This window comes from Manis pentadactyla, chromosome 8 (assembly GCF_030020395.1).
Source record: "Manis pentadactyla isolate mManPen7 chromosome 8, mManPen7.hap1, whole genome shotgun sequence".
Taxonomy (NCBI): Eukaryota; Metazoa; Chordata; class Mammalia; order Pholidota; family Manidae; genus Manis; species Manis pentadactyla.
In genome coordinates this window covers 111,729,864-111,747,970 of record NC_080026.1, presented here as the reverse complement: position 1 = coordinate 111,747,970, position 18,107 = coordinate 111,729,864, and the positions used below count along the sequence as shown (strand labels likewise).

General features: G+C 47.6%; 1 long non-coding RNA gene and 1 pseudogene across 1 annotated transcript; one reads left to right on the top strand and one right to left on the bottom strand.

Moving 5' to 3' along the window:
* Positions 1-13,554, top strand: part of LOC118919050 (SWI/SNF-related matrix-associated actin-dependent regulator of chromatin subfamily E member 1-like) — a 29,743-nt pseudogene extending 16,189 nt beyond the window's left edge.
* A 454-nt stretch (positions 13,555-14,008) lies between these two features.
* LOC130684624 (uncharacterized) lies at positions 14,009-17,220 on the bottom strand. The gene is made up of 3 exons (XR_008998986.1): positions 16,734-17,220; positions 14,978-15,023; positions 14,009-14,824 (listed from the first exon to the last, which is right to left on the bottom strand). It is a non-coding gene; the product is annotated as an uncharacterized LOC130684624 (long non-coding RNA).
* Positions 17,221-18,107: the final 887 nt, after the last annotated feature.

Genomic DNA, 18,107 nt, shown 5'->3' with positions numbered 1-18,107 from the left:
TGTCTAGTTCCTGATCTCAGAGGAAATGCTTTCAGCTTCTTGCTGTTCAATATAATGTTGGCTGTGGGTTTAACATAGATGGCCTTTATTATGTTGAGGTACTTGCCCTCTATTCCCATTTTGCTGAGAGTTTTTATCATGAATGGATGTTGAACTTTGTCAAATGCTTTTTCAGCATCTATGGAGATGATCATGTGGTTTTTGTCTTTCTTTTTGTTGATGTGGTGGGTGATGTTGATGGACTTTCGAATGTTGTACCATCCTTGCATCCCTGGGATGAATCCCACTTGGTCATGGTGTATGATCCTTTTGATGTATTTTTGAATTTGGTTTGCTAATATTTTGTTGAGTATTTTTGCATCTACATTCATCAGGGATATTGGTCTGTAGTTTTCTTTTTTGGTGGGGTCTTTGCCTGGTTTTGGTATTAGGGTGATGTTAGCTTCATAGAATGAGTTTGGGAGTATCCCCTCCTCCCCTATTTTTTGGAAAACTTTAAGGAGAATGGGTATTATGTCTTCCCTGTATGTCTGTTAAAATTCCGAGGTAAATCCATCTGGCCTGGGGGTTTTGTTCTTTGGTAGTTTTTTGATTACCGCTTCAATTTCGTTGCTGGTAATTGGTCTGTTTAGATTTTCTGTTTCTTTCTGGGTCAGTCTTGGAAGGTTGTATTTTTCTAGGAAGTTGTCCATTTCTCCTAGGTTTCCCAGCTTGTTAGCATATAGGTTTTCATAGTATTCTCTAATAATTCTTTGTATTTCTGTGGGGTCCGTCGTGATTTTTCCTTTCTCGTTTCTGATACTGTTGATTTGTGTTGACTCTCTTTTCCTCTTAATAAGTCTGGCTAGAGGCTTATCTATTTTGTTTATTTTCTCGAAGAACCAGCTCTTGGTTTCATTGATTTTTGCTATTGTTTTATTCTTCTCAATTTTATTTATTTCTTCTCTGATCTTTATTATGTCCCTCCTTCTGCTGACCTTAGGCCTCATTTGTTCTTCTTTTTCCAATTTCGATAATTGTGACATTAGACCATTCATTTGGGATTGTTCTTCCTTTTTTAAATATGCTTGGATTGCTATATACTTTCCTCTTAAGACTACTTTTGCTGTGTCCCACAGAAGTTGGGGCTTAGTGTTGTTGTTGTCACTTGTTTCCATATATTGCTGGATCTCCATTTTGATTTGGTCATTGATCCATTGATTATTTAGGAGCGTGTTGTTAAGCCTCCATGTGTTTGTGAGCCTTTTTGCTTTCTTTGTACAGTTTATTTCTAGTTTTATGCCTTTGTGGTCTGAAAAGTTGGTTGGTAGGATTTCAATCTTTTGGAATTTACTGAGGCTCTTTTTGTGGCCTAGTATGTGGTCTATTCTGGAGAATGTTCCATGTGCACTTGAGAAGAATGTATATCCTGTTGCTTTTGGATGTAGAGTTCTATAGATGTCTATTAGGTCCATCTGCTCTACTGTGTTGTTCAGTGCTTCCGTGTCCTTACTTATTTTCTGCTCGGTGGATCTATCCTTTGGGGTGAGTGGTGTGTTGAAGTCTCCTAGAATGAATGCATTGCAGTCTATTTCCCCCTTTAGTTCTGTTAATATTTGTTTCACATATGCTGGTGCTCCTGTGTTGGGTGCATATATATTTAGAATGGTTATATCCTCTTGCTGGACTGAGCCCTTTATCATTATGTAGTGTCCTTCTTTATCTCTTGTTACTTTCTTTGTTTTGAAGTCTATTTTGTCTGATATTAGTACTGCATCCCCTGCTTTCTTCTCACTGTTGTTTGCCTGAAATATGTTTTCCACCCCTTGACTTTTAGTCTGTACATGTCTTTGGGTTTGAGGTGAGTTTCTTGTAAGCAGCATATAGATGGGTCTTGCTTTTTTATCCATTCTATTACTCTGTGTCTTTTGATTGATGCATTCAGTCCATTAACATTTAGGGTGACTATTGAAAGATATGTATTTATTGCCATTGCACGCTTTAAATTCGTGGTTACCAAAGGTTCAAGGTTAGCCTCTTTAGTATCTTACTGCCTAACTTAGCTCGCTTATTGAGCTGTTATATACACTGTCTGGAGATTCTTTTCTTCTCTCCCTTCTTATTCCTCCTCCTCGATTCTTCATATGTTGGGTGTTTTGTGCTGTGCTCTTTCTAGGAGTGCTCCCATCTAGAGCAGTCCCTGTAAGATGTCCTGTAGAGGTGGTATGTGGGAAGCAAATTCCCTCAGCTTTTGTTTGTCTGGGAATTGTTTAATCCCACCATCATATTTGAATGATAGTCGTGCTGGATACAGTATCCTTGGTTCAAGGCCCTTCTGTTTCATTGCATTTAATATATCATGCCATTCTCTTCTGGCCTGTAGGGTTTCTGTCGAGAAGTCTGATGTTAGCCTGATGGGTTTTCCTTTACAGGTGACCTTTTTCTCTCTAGCTGCCTTTAAAACTCTTTCCTTGTCCTTGATCTTTGCCATTTTAATTATTATGTGTCTTGGTGTTGTCCTCCTTGGATCCTTTCTGTTGGGAGTTCTGTGTATTTCCGTGGTCTGTTCTATTATTTCCTCCCCCAGATTGGGGAAGTTTTCAGCAATTATTTCTTCCAAGATACTTTCCATCCCTTTTCCTCTCTCTTCTTCTTCTGGTACCCCTATAATATGGATATTGTTCCTTTTGGATTGGTCACACAGTTCTCTTAACATTGTTTCATTCCTGGAGATCCTTTTATCTCTCTCTATGTCAGCTTCTATGCGTTCCTGTTCTCTGGTTTCAATTCCATCAATGGCCTCTTGCATCCTATCCATTCTGCTTATAAACCCTTCCAGAGTTTGTTTCATTTCTGTAATCTCCTTTCTGGCATCTGTGATCTCCCTCCGGACTTCATCCCATATCTCTTGCCATATCTCTCATCCCATATTTCTCTGTATCTCTATCAGCATGTTTATGATTCTTATTTTGAATTCTTTTTTAGGAAGACTGGTTAGGTCTGTCTTCTTCTTTGGTGTTGTCTCTGTGATCTTTGTCTGCCTGTAGCTTTGCCTTTTCATGGTGATAGGAATAGTTTGCAGAGCTGGGACGAGTGACGGCTGGAAGAACTTCCCTTCTTGTTGGTTTGTGGCCCTCCTCTCCTGGGAGAACAGCGACCTCTAGTGGCTTGTGCTGCGCAGCTGCGCGCAGACAGGGTTTCTGCTTCCTGCCCGGCTGCTATGGAGTTAATCTCCGCTGTTGCTGTGGGCGTGGCCTGGCTTGGGCTGGTGCTCCAAAATGGTGGAGTCACGTTGGAGGGGGAGCAGCCTGGAGGCTATTTATCTCTGTAAGGGGCCTCTGAGCTCCCTGCAGCCCAGGGGATTAGCGCGCCCAGAGATCCCCGGATTCTCTACCTCTGGATTAAGTGTCCTGCCCTGCCCCTTTAAGACTTCCAAAAAGCACCCGCCAAAACAAAACAACAACCACCAAAAAAAAAAAAAAATGTTTAAATTTAAAAAATTAAAAAATTAAAATAAAAATAAAAAATGGCCGCTCGTTTTTCTTTATTCTCCGGTGCCAGCCTCAGGCATCTGCTCACCCATCTGGCTGCCGTGTTTCCCTAGTATTGGGGAATTCCCTAGTATTAGCTTTAAGACTTCCAAAAAGCGCTCGCCAAAACAAAACAGAAAAAAAAAAATGGCCTCTCGCTTTTCTTATGTCCTCCGGCGCCAGGCCTCCAGTACCCTCTCACTGTTCTTGCTGCCCTGTTTCCCTAGTATCCAGGGCCCCTCGCGCACGCACTGTGTCTGCGCTCTGGCCCAGATGGCTGGGGCTGGGTGTTCAGCAGTCCTGGGCTCCGTCTCCCTCCCGCTCTGCCTGCTCTTCTCCCGCCAGGAGCTGGGGGGAGGGGCGCTCGGGTCCCGTGGGGCTGGGGCTTGTATCTTACCCCCTTTATGAAGCACTGGGTTCTTGCAGGTGTGGATGTGGTCTGGTTGTTGTCCTGTGTCCTCTGGTCTTTATTCTAGGAAGAGTTGTCTTTGTTATATTTTCATAGATATATGTGGTTTTGGGAGATTTCCGCTGCTCTACTCACGCCGCCATCTTGGCTCCAATCCTAGATCATTTTTTAATATCTACTTTATGAATGATGACCATGGAAGGATGTGACTTGCCCAGGGTCCTTGCCCAATCTTTCCAGGTTCCCAGACCCAAGTCCTGTGTGTGTGTGTGTGTGTGTGTGTGTCGTTGTGTGTGTGTGATTTTCCCCTGACACAACAGGAAGCAATTCTCGAATCCCAGCAGGGTGTCCAAAAATTCAACTCAGTTCTGACTCTACCTGCTCAGAGACAGCACTAGATAAGGGCTTGTCCCACAAGACTGCCCTCCACCCTCCCACTCCAGATGCCAGTCCCTCCATCTGTCTCCTGTCCCTGCAGCTGCAGTGTAGCTGTTTTCCCTACTAGGCAGGTTATTTACACCTTATAAAGCTGTTAGAAGACCCCCAGCATCTGCAGCCCCTGCTAAGTCTAGTGTGTGCCCAAGTCTAAGTGGCTCCTGATAGCCCTGTACTAGTGTTTTCTCTTAAAACCTAGGATTTGTCCCTCTGAACGCTCACCACCTTAGAATAGCTCCAATTCCCAAAAACACCCATCAGTTATGTTCTTTTCACCCTTCCTGCTTCTTTCTACCCACACCAAGCATCCAGCTAGTCCATCCCCTAGAGCAGCACAGATGGGAGCAAGGCTCTGGCCACTGATGCCTCTGGCACCCAGGCGAACAAGGTTGCATTTCTCGCTCTTCTCAACTCCAACCAGACACCAAGTCCTTCTCCAGAGGGGATGAAAAGGTATTCTTCTACAAATCCCCTCCTGAGTTCAGAAGGCACTCTGTTTGTTTTGAACTCTGGCACACACTAGACTTAGAAGGGGCTGCAGATGTTCGGGGTTCTTGTAAAAGTTTTGTAAGGTGTAAATAACCCGCCCTTAGTGGGGAGAACAGCTACATTGCAGCTGCAGGGACAGGAGGCAGAACACAAAATAACAGTGGGTGAGCTCCCCCTTGTGGCATCTCAGGGTGATGGCAGCCCTAAACTCGTCTGGGCATCTGAGGGAATTTCTTCCTGTACTGTCCAGAACTGATGGGGTGCTTGCAGTAGTCATAACATTCACCATTTCACCTTCACTACAGCTGGCAGAAAACTGCTTCTCTTCACCAGCGCTTGTCCTCCAGCCAGTACCCTCAGGTGTGCGCTGAAGCCTCATTTCCTCCTAGAGGAGTCTGCTGACCCCTGCCCCCGGTTCCTGTACCTCTGCTTAGTACTCTCTCTGCTCTTTCTGCTGCTTGTTGTGCTTTACTATGATTGGCTTATTTAATTGTTTATTTTCACCAATGGACCATAACTTCCTTGGGCAGCTTAGTCTCCTTTACATCCTTGGCAGAGAGAAGGGACAGAATTAATTTCTGTCAAATGAATAAACGATGAATGAGGGAGTATTCCTGGCATGCAAAGCTTCAATACAGGTCACCACCACAGCCTAGTTACACAGTTACACAGTGCCCCAAGCTGGCACTCACTAGGGAGAATGTCTCTAAAGACCATTAACCTTGAAATCTCAAGCACTTACCTTTGCAAAACCCCAGATGACTACGTTCATACTACATCTGTTCCTTGGGATTTGCACCATTCTTTCACTGGTAAGATTTAGGGAGAGAGGAAACAAGGGAGGAATTTTATGACAGAATGGTCTGATGCTAAGACAGAGTCCCTGAGAATTGGGTCCTGGACATGGTTTCTGACATGGGGGAAGAGGATCCATCAGTTAACATCACCCAGAAAGTGAACCCCAAAAGGACATGCAGACAGCTGGCTCTCTGAAGCTGGGGCCAAGACTAGTGCGGTCAATCTCGATCTCTCATTCTATTACCTTTTGTGATGTCTAAATAAGTGACCTTGACCTCTCCCAATCAGCGGTTTCTCCTCCATTGCATCTGTATGTAGTGATGGAAACGGCAGCTGTGCCAGCAAAACCCTGGGCTCCCCACATGTGCCACAGAAACACCTTTAGCACTCTCTCAGAGTACTGGGAAGACTTTTAACAGTATTTCTACAGCTGAAGAAGAGACACAAAGAGTAATATAACTTGCCACAATCACACAGCTGGTTAAGTGGAAGTGCTGGGATGGCAATCCAAGTCGATGGCTCCAAGTGTGTGCTCTTAACTTCTTAAAAATAAGTAATATACTCACATAATACAAAATTCAAACAGTTCCAAACAGTGACAAATAGGCCTTCCTTCCACCCTCTCACTCAGGCACTCTGCTGCTCTCTCCAGAGAACCAGAGCTATAATTAGCAATGGTGTCCCTCCTGAGCTTTTTGGTACACACATATTCTCCCCCAACATATGCACATGTGAAGGTCAGCCTAGCACACACCCTGCTTTGCATCTTGTTCTTTACACCTAACAGTATCTCTTAGAGTTTGTTCCACATCAGTGTATTTAAGGCTGTCTCAGTCTCTCCATAGCTGTGTACTATTACTTTGATGGATATAGTATAATTGATTTCCCTAGTCCTCTACTGATGGACATTTAAGGTTTTTTGCAATCTTTTGAGATTATGAATAGTGTTCCAATGAATGTTTTTGTATACATATTTCACACATGTGCACATATGTTGTATGTCTGGACCAAAGACTCTTAAACATCATATTTTGTTTGCTTGCTCTTTTGTTCATTTGGTCATTCATTTATCCAGGCCCAAAGGACACAGAGATGTATACTACCCTGTTCCTCCTGGAGAATTGTGCACATTGGTGGAAATGGTGAACATGTCATGGAAGGAGTGCTGGCTGTTCTGTCTCTCGAAGCCTGAGGCTGACAACTGATGTGAGGACTGACCTCTCCAAAGCTCCTGCATGGATTCTGGTACTCATGTAGACCACACTCTCTTTCATGCCACATACCATACCCTTCCCAAGCTTTTTTGTGTGTGTCAAGCCTTCATTTGACCAGCTTTCAGGGCGGTCCATTGGAGACTATAGGGAACAGGTGGGCATGCGGAGTGCCCTCTTGTGAATTTCTGTGGAGGCAATGGAGGAAGACCCAGGATTGCCCACCTCTCTGAGGTCCTCTGGTGCTGAGCTGGGCAGCCTCAAGACCCCTCCTTTGCTTCAGGTGCTAAAAGCAGAGGGAAATATCCTCCCAAATCCAGCCACCCCCCTACTAGAAAGTGGATGATCAAATTTAGGGGTATCCTGTGCTCTGGGCTTTAGAGTGTAAAATCAGGAGAAAAGATATAGAGTCAGAGGAATGGGAATCTGGGAACCAAACACAAAAATGAAGGGATGATCAGAGATGGAAAAATAGGTACACCAAAATGGGCTGAGATGTCCATTAGAGGGAAATTACAAAGACTGCACTTTCTTCATTCTCCAGGTTGACAGACCTCTGTTAGTACCCAGATACTCCCTTCTCTGCAACTAAAACAGTGATGCTCAAACCAGCACCCAGGCAAGTGGGCCTAAACCCAGACAAGCTGGGCAGGGCTGGCCCTTGAGGAGACTTAACTCTGCAGTCTGACATCATTTGGGAAAGTGAGCTGAGGGCTGACAGCTTCCCTCAGTTCCGTGCCACATAAGGCTCTTCATAGGGCAGCTTACAATCTAGATGCTGGCTTCATCAGAGAAAGTAGGCAAAAGAGGCCTGGGAGAGCAAGGTGGAACCCACAGTTTTTTTGTAACCTAATCTCAGAAGTGACATCCTCTTACTTTTGCCATATTATATTCATTAGAAGCAAGTCTCTAGGGACAGCCCTCACTCAAGGGGATGTGATTCTACAGGGGGAGGAGGATAACACAGGAAGCAGGGATCACTGGGATCATTGCAGAGACTGCTTACCATACCCCTCACTTGTAAAAGCCCCCAGTACAAGGTCTAACTCTTTTCTCTTCCCATCTGCATCCCCCCTCTCTCCCTTAGGACCCTGGCCATACAAGCCATAGCCTCCCCACAGCCCTGGCGGCCTCTCCCAAGTGAGGATCCAGGATAGCCTTAAGAGGATTTTTGCCTCAGAAGACAAGGACCCAGAACTCAGGTGCCCCAAATGATAAAACAGATAGAGGTATTTGGTATGGCCATTGCCATTGGTTAGCAGACAGGCTAGGTATGGAGAAGAACCAGGAGCCAGACTGGGGCCTGGAGGCACTGTCTCTCCTGGGGCTGTTCAGATACACAAGCCATACCAGGCCATAAACCTACATCTGAATACCTTCCGATTTGGGAGGAATCTCCCTTTGTGTGTGTCTTGGAGGGAGGCAGAATCTCAGCTGCCACCGGAGAAGCACAAAGGCCCAAGTTTTCTTTCTTCACCCTACTGTCAGCTAGCCTGTGGGTATATGACCCAAGGTAAGCCAATTAATGCTCCTATCCAGGATGACTGTACAATACAGGGATAGGAGGAAAATTATTGAAAGTGGGGAAAATGGGGCTGGGAACATGGTGCTCTGTGGCAGAGATACCAGTGTGGACTCTCAGTCAGAATATTCATGTAGTTTGACCTTGGCTGCATTTGCTGCCTTCCTGGTTCCTGCACACTGGTTCTTTGTTATTTATGTGGGTTCTATGAGCTATCCAAAATCTTTCCAAAAAACTCTCTTTAGTCTTTTATCTTTATGGTAGCCAGAATTAATTTTTGCATTTGCTGCCAAGAACTGTAACTGGTATATAAATTGGTACCAGACAAATGATGGGAGGCAAAAGATTATCAGGGGATAGAGGACAGGGGGATTGGTTATTTGGCTCAGTTAGAGCTGTAGGTCTACTAGGATTCAAGAATGGGAATTTGGTAGCCTATGGCATATAGTGCAAACCAGCTAATTAAATTATTGCCTGTGGTCACCTAGAATGAAATGTCCACTGAAGAGAGGCTTTAGGAAACCATATGAGATTGAGTACCTGCTTCTAAAATGAGAGGACAGCTTACAGAATTTGAATTACTAAGCTCAAACTCTAAATTCTCAGCTCAAATCGTTGATGGGAAATAGACCTTATCTCTTATATCAAGGTTGACATAAATGAAAACCAATCTCTGAATTTGATCCTAATGGTTCTTGAACTATAATATTAGATAAACCACAGTCTTACAAAATCACAACATTAAGAAAAAACATTAAGAACCACAAAATTGGAATAGGGTCATGTAAGAGACATTCAGAGGACACCCATAGCTATCACTGAGCCTCCCCTCCCCTCCCCGGCTCCTCCCCACTGTCTGCCATGCTCTGCCCTTGACTGAGGACACTGTGATTTCTTTTGCAGTTACCTCGCAAGAGGACACCATTTACCATGATGCCCCACCCCTCTGAGACCCAACATTTTCTTCCAATATATCCAATCTCAGCATGCCAATTTTGGAGGGTGGTTCTGCACTTAAGTAGCAGAGGCAAATGGACATAAATAACACATTAGTCAGCACAGGTACCCCATGGACAAAATTCCTGATTAATTATTTTTGCTTCTTCTAATTAAGTGCCTGGAAACAAAATAGCCCACAAAGTTGCCATTTAATCCATATTTTTTTCCAACGGTAAAAACTGGTGACTAGAGGCTTAAGTTGAATTATTGTATGCAAAGACGTCTAAATGGTTTCCAGTATTTATTTTCACCTTCTCTCTTAGAAATGAAACCTCAAATTTTTAGCAGAACACATGGCTACTGAGAATAAAGACTACATTTTCCAGTCTCCTTTGCAGCTGAGTATGGTCATGTGATTAAGCTCTAATCAATAGGATGTGAGTGAAAGATATGATGTATAATTTCTAGGTTGTATCTTTAAAGGCAGGGGTTATACTCTTTCTCCCTCCTTTTTCTCAATCCTCCTGCTCAGAATACAGAAGTTGTTATGAGGCATCCTGGAATGTGGACCAAGGCAATACTCTTATGATGGTGAGAAAACAAGATAAAAAGGAGCTTCGGTCCCAGGATGGCCTTATGGAATAGAGACACCATACCAGCTCTGGACAGCCTACATTTGGACTGTCACATTAAAGAGAAATGAAATTCTGTCTTGTTTAATTGAGTCACTGTTATTTTAGGTCTCTGTTACTTGCAGGCAAGTAAGTAATGATAATAGGTAATAAACTCCAATTATAGAGAATGTAAGTGCCTCTCTCAATTCCCAGACCTCAGTTATTTCACAGACTCAAAGCCCCTTAAGTAAAAAGGAAACTGAGAGTCCTTAGTGAGGAATTCTGTTATTGTGGCAAAAGAATGTTCTCTTGATAATTATGGCTATCACTTATTGAATTTCATTATGTGCCAGAGCTGTTCCAAGTGCTTCACATGTATTAATTAATTTATCCCCCCAACTACCAAAGAAGTTGATCAGTACCTTATAGCAGATATAAAACTTAACTTAAAATGGCTTAAAGATCTCAATGCAAAACTTAAAACTATTAAACACCTAGAATAAAATAGGAGAAAATCTATAACTTAGGGTTAGACAAAGATTTCTTAGATATAACACCAAAAGCACTATCCATAAAAGAAAAAATTGATAAATTCGACTGCATAAAAAATTTTTAAACGTATGCTCTTCAATAAACACTGCTCAGAAAATTAAGACAAGCCACAGATTGGAGAAAAATATTTGCAAAACCCATATCTGATCAAAGTTTATATCCAGAATATATAAAGACCTCTCTCAAAACTCAATAAAAAGAAATAAAGAAATCCAAGTTTTTAAAATGGGCAAATGATTTGAACAAACACTTATCAGATAGACACACTGTAAAATGCTTAACATCCTCAATCATTAGGGTAATGCAAATTAAAACCACAGTAAATACCACTACCTTAAAATGGTTAAAATTTTAAAACTGAACATACCAGTGCTGACCAGGATATGAAGTAACTAAAACTCTCATACATTGCTGGTGAAATTGCAAAATGGCACAGCCAGTTTGGAAAATAGTTTGGAAGTTCTTATGAAGCTATACATACATGCTAACCATATGATCCAGCAATCCCCCTACTTTCACCCAAGAAAAATAAAATTTATCATCACACAAGACCCTGAAAATGAAGGTTTATATTGGCTTTATTCATAATTGTTAAAATCTGGAAACAACCCTAACTGGTGATCAGGCTGGTGAGCTTGGGGTTATTGTTACCCATAAAAGTGAATGCCTCCTTATATTTTCACTATAGGCAGCCAACATGCCTCACCCTCACACATACCAGTATGTGCCACTGTTCCACATATATCTCTTGGGGAATACCCTAACATCTGATGTCAGAAGAAGGAAACTTCAAGTCTAATTTATAGAATATATCAGCTTGGCCAGAAACAGATCATTGCTGTACAGTCTTATTCAGGGGTAGCTCTGAAAAACAACAAAGAGAAACATTCCTAGTGGGCAGAATGTTAAAATAGTGTATTTTGAGGTTTAGAGAGTCCTTGAGGGAAGAAAGTTCCCACCAAGAGAAACAATATTTTTACTGAATTGGAAGCAAAAATTGCTATCTGGTCGCTTCTGATTGTTCATGCCAACGGATGAACAGGTTAAAGGGGTATTATGGACTTGGCCAGGGCGAATATCAAAGTCAAGTAGGATTTTTCTCTATACAATACACAAAAAAATATTCGTGGAACCAAGGGGCCCCTTTGGGGTGCTGCCTAGTACATTTTGTCCAGTGGTAAAAGTTAATGGAAGACTACTATGAGCCTTCATAGGCAGGACCATCAAGGGCTCAGAACCCACTGGAATAAAGGCTTGTTTCTCCCCTGGGCAATGAATGCAAACCAGTTCGGGTGCTGGCTGAAAGGAAAAAAATGTATGGGATGGAAAAAGGTTGCAGAATACTAAGACAGGATTCCAACAAGCTATGGCCTGTGGCCCAGAGATACAGAGGACTCTGCACTCCTACCCCCATTCCTATGTCCAAGGGCCACAGCGGCAGAGATTGTAGGGAAGGTTCAGATCTCCAAAGAGCAGCAGTCAGGTCTGGGTTAGCAATTCCTTTTCTGGTTTTTGCTGGCCATTCCAAGGGTGTGAAGAAGAGGCAGCAGTACTCACTGTCATAAACTTCACAGTATGGCTGCAGGAGAGCCTCCCAGTGACCAGGAGCCAGGTGCTTTCTCAACAAAAAATACCAGCACCTGAACTCTGCTGTGCCCTAACTGATCCTTCATGGCTGCCACAAGCTAGGCCAAGCGGTGGGAGAACTCTTGGCAGTAGGGAGAGAAAAGCTGGCTGGTTCCACAGGAGCCCGTTGGAGCTGTCATCTCTCTGTAGTGGAGTAGTGACCTCCCTAGGTGCTCCTGGAGCCCCACAGGCCTCAGCACACAAATAGGACTAGAGAGAACGAGGCTCAGAGTGGTACTTATTTGCACCCCAGAGCCTCAGCAAAGTGCTCCTTTCTTCCTTCAGTTTCTCACCCTGGAATCCTGCGCCCTTCTCTTGGCCACAGGATGACTGACCCCAAAGACCCTGCCCTTTCCATGGTTTCCAGGCGCTTACCTCTTTGCTGCTGAGCGGGTCCGGATCCCGGCTCGGCGAGGTGCCAGGCCAGGGCTGGCTGAGCGCTGCTCTCGAGTCTCTTGCCCACAGGCGCGAATCCGCGGCCCCGGCGGTCTCCAGGTGCTGCAGGTCTGGGCTCCACTACGGCCTCTGTACAGTCGCGCGTTGCCCACAATTTCTGAAAGAGGGAAAGCCAGGGAGCCGGCAGAAAAAGCGAGGGCGCCGCGCACTTTACTGCCGGGCCCGTGTCTCGGGTCCCAGGAATGGACGCAGACCACAGGCGAGTTCGACGTAAGATCTAGCTGAGGCCCGAGCCGCCTCGGACATGCCTCCCTGGAGCTCAGGAATAAAAAGCAAGCCCTTCTCGGCCAGGGTCGAGGTTGCCTCCTTTCAGGCCGCCTTCCGTACCCCGGGACAGCGTAGGGTGGCCGGATCCCATGAAGCTCTGCGCCCTCCGGTCCACGAGGCGAGGCGGCGCGATCGGCAGTGGAAGGGAGGGCAGGTTTGCCGAGTTCTCCAGCCTCTGTGGCAACTGTGCAGTGAGGAGCGCACCACCCAGAGCCTGCGGAGGCCGGGTCCCAGCTGGGTGGAGGCTCGAGCTTGCGCACTGGTGGGCTCCCAGCAGGTGGACGCAGGCTGTGCTTTCTTCCCGGCCTCCGAGTCCCCTCAACAGCCCCAGAGGACCAGATGTGGAGGGCGCAGTGCAAGATGTCCCTTCCCCCCAGGAAACTTTATATTCCGAATCCCGGATCCCGGAGGGGCCAGGCTTCAAAAATGAGAGTTCATTTCTCACCCTTTTTGCATTTCTGGCAAACTAACATGGCATCCCCGGACTCCGAGTGTCCTCTGCTTTCCGTCCCGACAGTTCTAGTGGCTGGGGCGGCGGCGGAAAGGGGGCGCTTCGGAGTCGTTCACCAACCGTCCCTACCAAGCGTTCAGCCGAGCGGCCGGCCTGGACACAGGCCTGAAGCCGTCCGCTCGCGGGAAGCAGAGCTTTCCCCAGGGCCAGACGGCCTCCAGTGCAGCTCCAGGCGGGTGCCGGTTGGCGAGCGGCGCGGGAGCTCACGAGTCCTGAGAACTCCTGTGACCTGGCGGTGATAGTTCACGGCAAGTGAGGACGCCGGACTGTTCTGTGGAGGGGACTGTAGAACCCATTTCAGGGTAGAAGTTCTGCTCAATTTGTGCACCCGAAGGCCTCAGGCCTTGCATCGAGAAACATCTCATCTCTCCCGCCGCCGTGCCGTCGCTTTCTCTCCGCCAGAAGCCTCTCACCCGCGAGGCTAGTTGAGGTAGCACACGCGACGTAAACCGGATGCGGGCGCCTTCGCGTCCCAGCGCCCCTGCGCGCAGCAGCGGAAGGCCAGCACCTCGCTCTCGCCTAGGACAGTAGTTGAGGACGCAGCGTTAACTCGGGGCTAATAAAGAGCTTCTGTGGGGCTAAAGTGTCCTCTCCTCCTCCTGCTCCTTACGCCTCCGCCCAATCTGCCCCAGTTGCAGCAACCAAGCCGCCCCGATGGCAAAGGGGAAGAAGTCGAAATCTGTGGATATGAAAACCGAGTTCAAGGGTACGACTGTGTGTGTGTAAGCTCGTGGGCCGGGCTCCTGAACAAATGTGCGAACTTCAGGAGCTGGTCTTCCCCTTGACAGCAGGTGAACTGGTGAGAGGCCGCGCCCGAGGCCCCTCAGCGTTTTCCTGTGAAATTGTGGACCCCACCTCCAAGTCGTTGTGCAGTTAGAGGTGGCCGTGTGGCTACCTGGGAACAGGCGGGTGAATCTGGGCAATCCTGCGTTTCCCTGGACTGAGGCAAACACGAGGGTGAGATCTCGGGACAGCAGCTGGTCTGTAGCCAAGAGATCTGGCGGGAACAACGGAGTAAAAGTGTAGACGTGAAGCGCCACTGCCCTCCTGTGTGGACTCACGGGTCATCCAGCCTGAACGTTGAGAGAGACAGAGCGAGTAGTGTGTGCCTGTGCACACATGCGGAAGTGTGGAATGGATGGGGCAGGTAGGTGTGTGTGGGATAGTGGTAAGGACTGCTGTGCAGCGGCCCCACTCCCGGGCGCCTTGGGCGCCCCCAGGGGCGGACGGGTCTTCACCGAGATTCCCTTCCTCCCTCGGGTTTCCACCCATCCCCTCCGGGTCTGTACCAGCTCTCACCCAGCCAGCCCGCACCACGGACAGCTGGGCGCCTGTGAACGCGGGGACTCCCTGATCTGCTCTATGCTCCGAGGAGGGGCCCGCAGCGCCGCACCTAAATACACAATAGCCTCCTTTTGGAGCGCCGAGGAGGGAACGCTGTTGACAAGGAGAGCAGCTACTCGACTTTCCCCGGAAAATCAAGGGTCTAGAAATGAGGTGAGGAGGGGGGAGGGGCGGCAGTTTGTAGAATCATCCTCCTACCGCCACACCCCTCCTGGTGCGTAACAAACCAGGTCATGCCACTCTGGGGCTCCCTGAGCCATTCCTGGAGTACCTGCGAAGAGCCAAGCGCTTTTACCTGCGTTATATCCTAATCTCTTGGGTAATCCGGGGAAGGGTTGGCCCTTGTAATTCAGACAAGGAAGCCAAAATTTAATTCACTTACCTGAGGTTAAGAGAAAAGCCAAGCTCAAAACCTAGGCTGATGTCCAAAGTCACCTCAGAGCAGTCGCCTGAGAGTGAAAGAAGATTTTTAGGAAGAGGGACAGCAGAAGAAGAGGTAATGGGGCATCGGGAGACCATGTAGGTGACAGGGAAGGAGCCAGACACAAGATAACAGGAAAGCACAGGACACAAGATAGCAGTAGTATAAGGCCAATGGCATGCTGGAGAGTGCGTGTAAAACACCATACCAGAAGGGGTTATCCACTGTGTCTCTATTTTTCACTTTTTAAAAAAATGGAAAAATTGGGCAAATAAAATCAGACTGCAGGCCATATTTGACAGGCAAGACTGAGAACCCGGGATTAGGTCTCAGACAAAGGGTGGTTTAGGACTTTGACTCTTGAAGCAGCATCAGCACAGCTGACGCTTGTTCTAAATTCAGAACCTTAGCTTCCCCCCACCCCCGACGTAATGAGAATCTGCAGTTTAGCAAGATCCCCCCGTGGTTCTACAACATGTTAAAGTTCAAGACACTGGAAGGGACTATTTATATATAAAGGAATACACCTTATATTGTATATAAAAGAATCTCCCAAGGGATACCTCCCCCACCCGCACCTCCTCTGCCACTCTGACGGAGGCAGGGAAGATGCAAAGGCCATATGTTGTTTTCTTTTCACACACTGACCAAATCATACTGCCTAAATGATGGACAAAAAAAGAACCCTGCTAACTCTCTGACCCTCCTACACATTGCAACGCAATCTCTCATCCTCCAGCCCAAAGCATGCTCCCCCAGCTATAAGCTTTACACACAGCAGATTGAAGAAGAGAGGATTTTCCTTCCTGGTTATCCACTCCTTTGTCTAATAAAGTGTGATTCATTCGCTTCTATTTTTAACTTTCTGCTTGTTTGAGCCCTTCTATCCAGCTGACCCAGAAGAAGGAGGAAGGGTAGAAGTGCCCAGAATCCCCTTTCAATCCCAGAGGGCTGCAGGAAAGAGGCAAGCCCAGGCTGGGAAGTCTCAGAAGGTGGTTGCCGGATAGGCGTGGGGAAGAGAAGGAGGTCTCATACATCTGGGAGTGCTGTAGGGTGGGTCCTTGAAAGATGGGGAGGACAATCAGAGCCTAAGAGGGCCCAGCATTTGGAGGTGCTTTCTCCCTAGCCCGAGGAGGCAAACTTCCAGCAAACCTCTGGGCGGAGAGGTTCCTCCACAATATGAGGTATCCCTTGAGGAAGCTGGTGGGATTTCACCTCCAGTCATCCCCAAATCCACTGCAACCCTGGCCTTAGCCATCTCTCCCAGAGAACCTAGCTCTAGGGTTAGGCCCTGGGTTGGAGTGCTGGCCCTAACCTTTTACCAGCTGCATGCTCTTAGACAATTTGTTTAACCTCTTTGGACTAAAATTCTCCCTGTCTGTAAAGTGGAATGAAAATACCTACCTCATAAGGTTGTTGTTAGGAACATATTAGTCCTTTAAAAACCTACTGGGGTGCCTGAACACATCAAGCGCTCAATAATGTTGCTTACTAATATTATAATTGTTTTCCACTGGGGCTGGTAGCAGCCTCCCCTGCGCTCCCAAGGATCCCTCAGACGGCAAGCTCCCAGGACCTTGGCTCGAGGCGCCTCTTCCCGCGTGGCCCCTAGAGGGCGCCTGGAACTCACTTGTCCTGAGTTTCGGCAGAAGGCCCGGTCCGGCTCCCACTTCTGAGCTGCTGCTGCCGAGTCGTGGCTGCCGCCTCCAGCTTCTGGGTCTTGGGACTCCTCGCTCAGGAACCGAAGACACGTGGGCTCTGGGCCACAGGACGGAAAACGTGAGGGGGCAGGAGCGGCATCCACTGAAGCCCCCCTTAGGGCAGCACTCAGCAGAGGGGTTCTCGCACCCCCAAGCCCTTCACAAACTCGCGCACAAAAGAAGCCGGATTTCCATAGGCTTCTGGAAGGCAGTGGCGGCGGCTGGACCTTGCTAGGGTCCTTGGGTGCCCGCCGCCCCGAAGCCCAGCCGCTGGCACACGGGATGCCATCACCTGCCCCAGCTGCAGGGCTGGAAACTAAAGCGCGGGCCCAGGAAATCCCCACCCCCACGCCGACCTGCAATCGAATTAGACCCTCCTCCCTCCGGGCTGGCGGAGGAGGGGTGGAGAAGGAGAAGAGGAGCCGTCCTAGGAGCTTCGTGGGGCCCTGAGGGGTGCGAAGTTGAGAGAGTTAACTGTGAAGCACACCTGTGGCTCCCCTTGTGTAACATCGCACCTCCCCAGTCGTTGCATAGTTGGAGGAGGTATGTGAGGTTGAACACAGACGTGCACACTGTGAGTCAGGGTATGTGAGTTTGTACTCACCCCTCACCTGCACTTACCTCTGTTCTCCCGCATCCATGGAACACACTATCTTACCATCCTTGGAAAATCCAAACTGTCTCAGCTGTGACCCACGCTCAATCTATTCATATCAGACTCGCCAGGATAAGGAATCCAGGCATGGGTGCCGGTGAGCAGTGCAGGGGCCTCCCTGAGCTGACGTTGACACCAGTTTGAGACAAGCGGGAAAAGCGGAGGCAGCTCCGGTTAGCAGCGCCTGGCCGTGGGGCACCAAACTCCAAGCTAATTAGGGAGCATCTAGGAGTGTGAGGAGCTGCTTAAGAGCAGGACTCTGGGGGCTGTATGGGAGTGACAAGTGTCTGAAGGTGGGTGCAAGGGGAGCAGGAGGAGCAGAGCAGGAGGGAGGCAGTTCCTCCTGCGTCTGGCCTGAGGGACCCTCAGGGCAGCCTCAGGGCCACAGCTCCCCTCCCTCTCCCCCATAGCATAGTTGCTGATTCCCAGCTGCTCCAGCTCTGCACAGCCAGGACCGAGGTTCCTGCTTAGTTGTCTCATACACCTGGAACCTACCTTTTCCACCTGCAAGTCACTCATACCACAAACAGGATGCCCATCTGAGTCCTGGGCCCAGGGCATACCTCACACCTGCCACCGCACAGTCACAGGCCAGTGTCCACACAGTCCCCAAGCACAGATCCACACAAAGCCGTTATTATAGTTAACA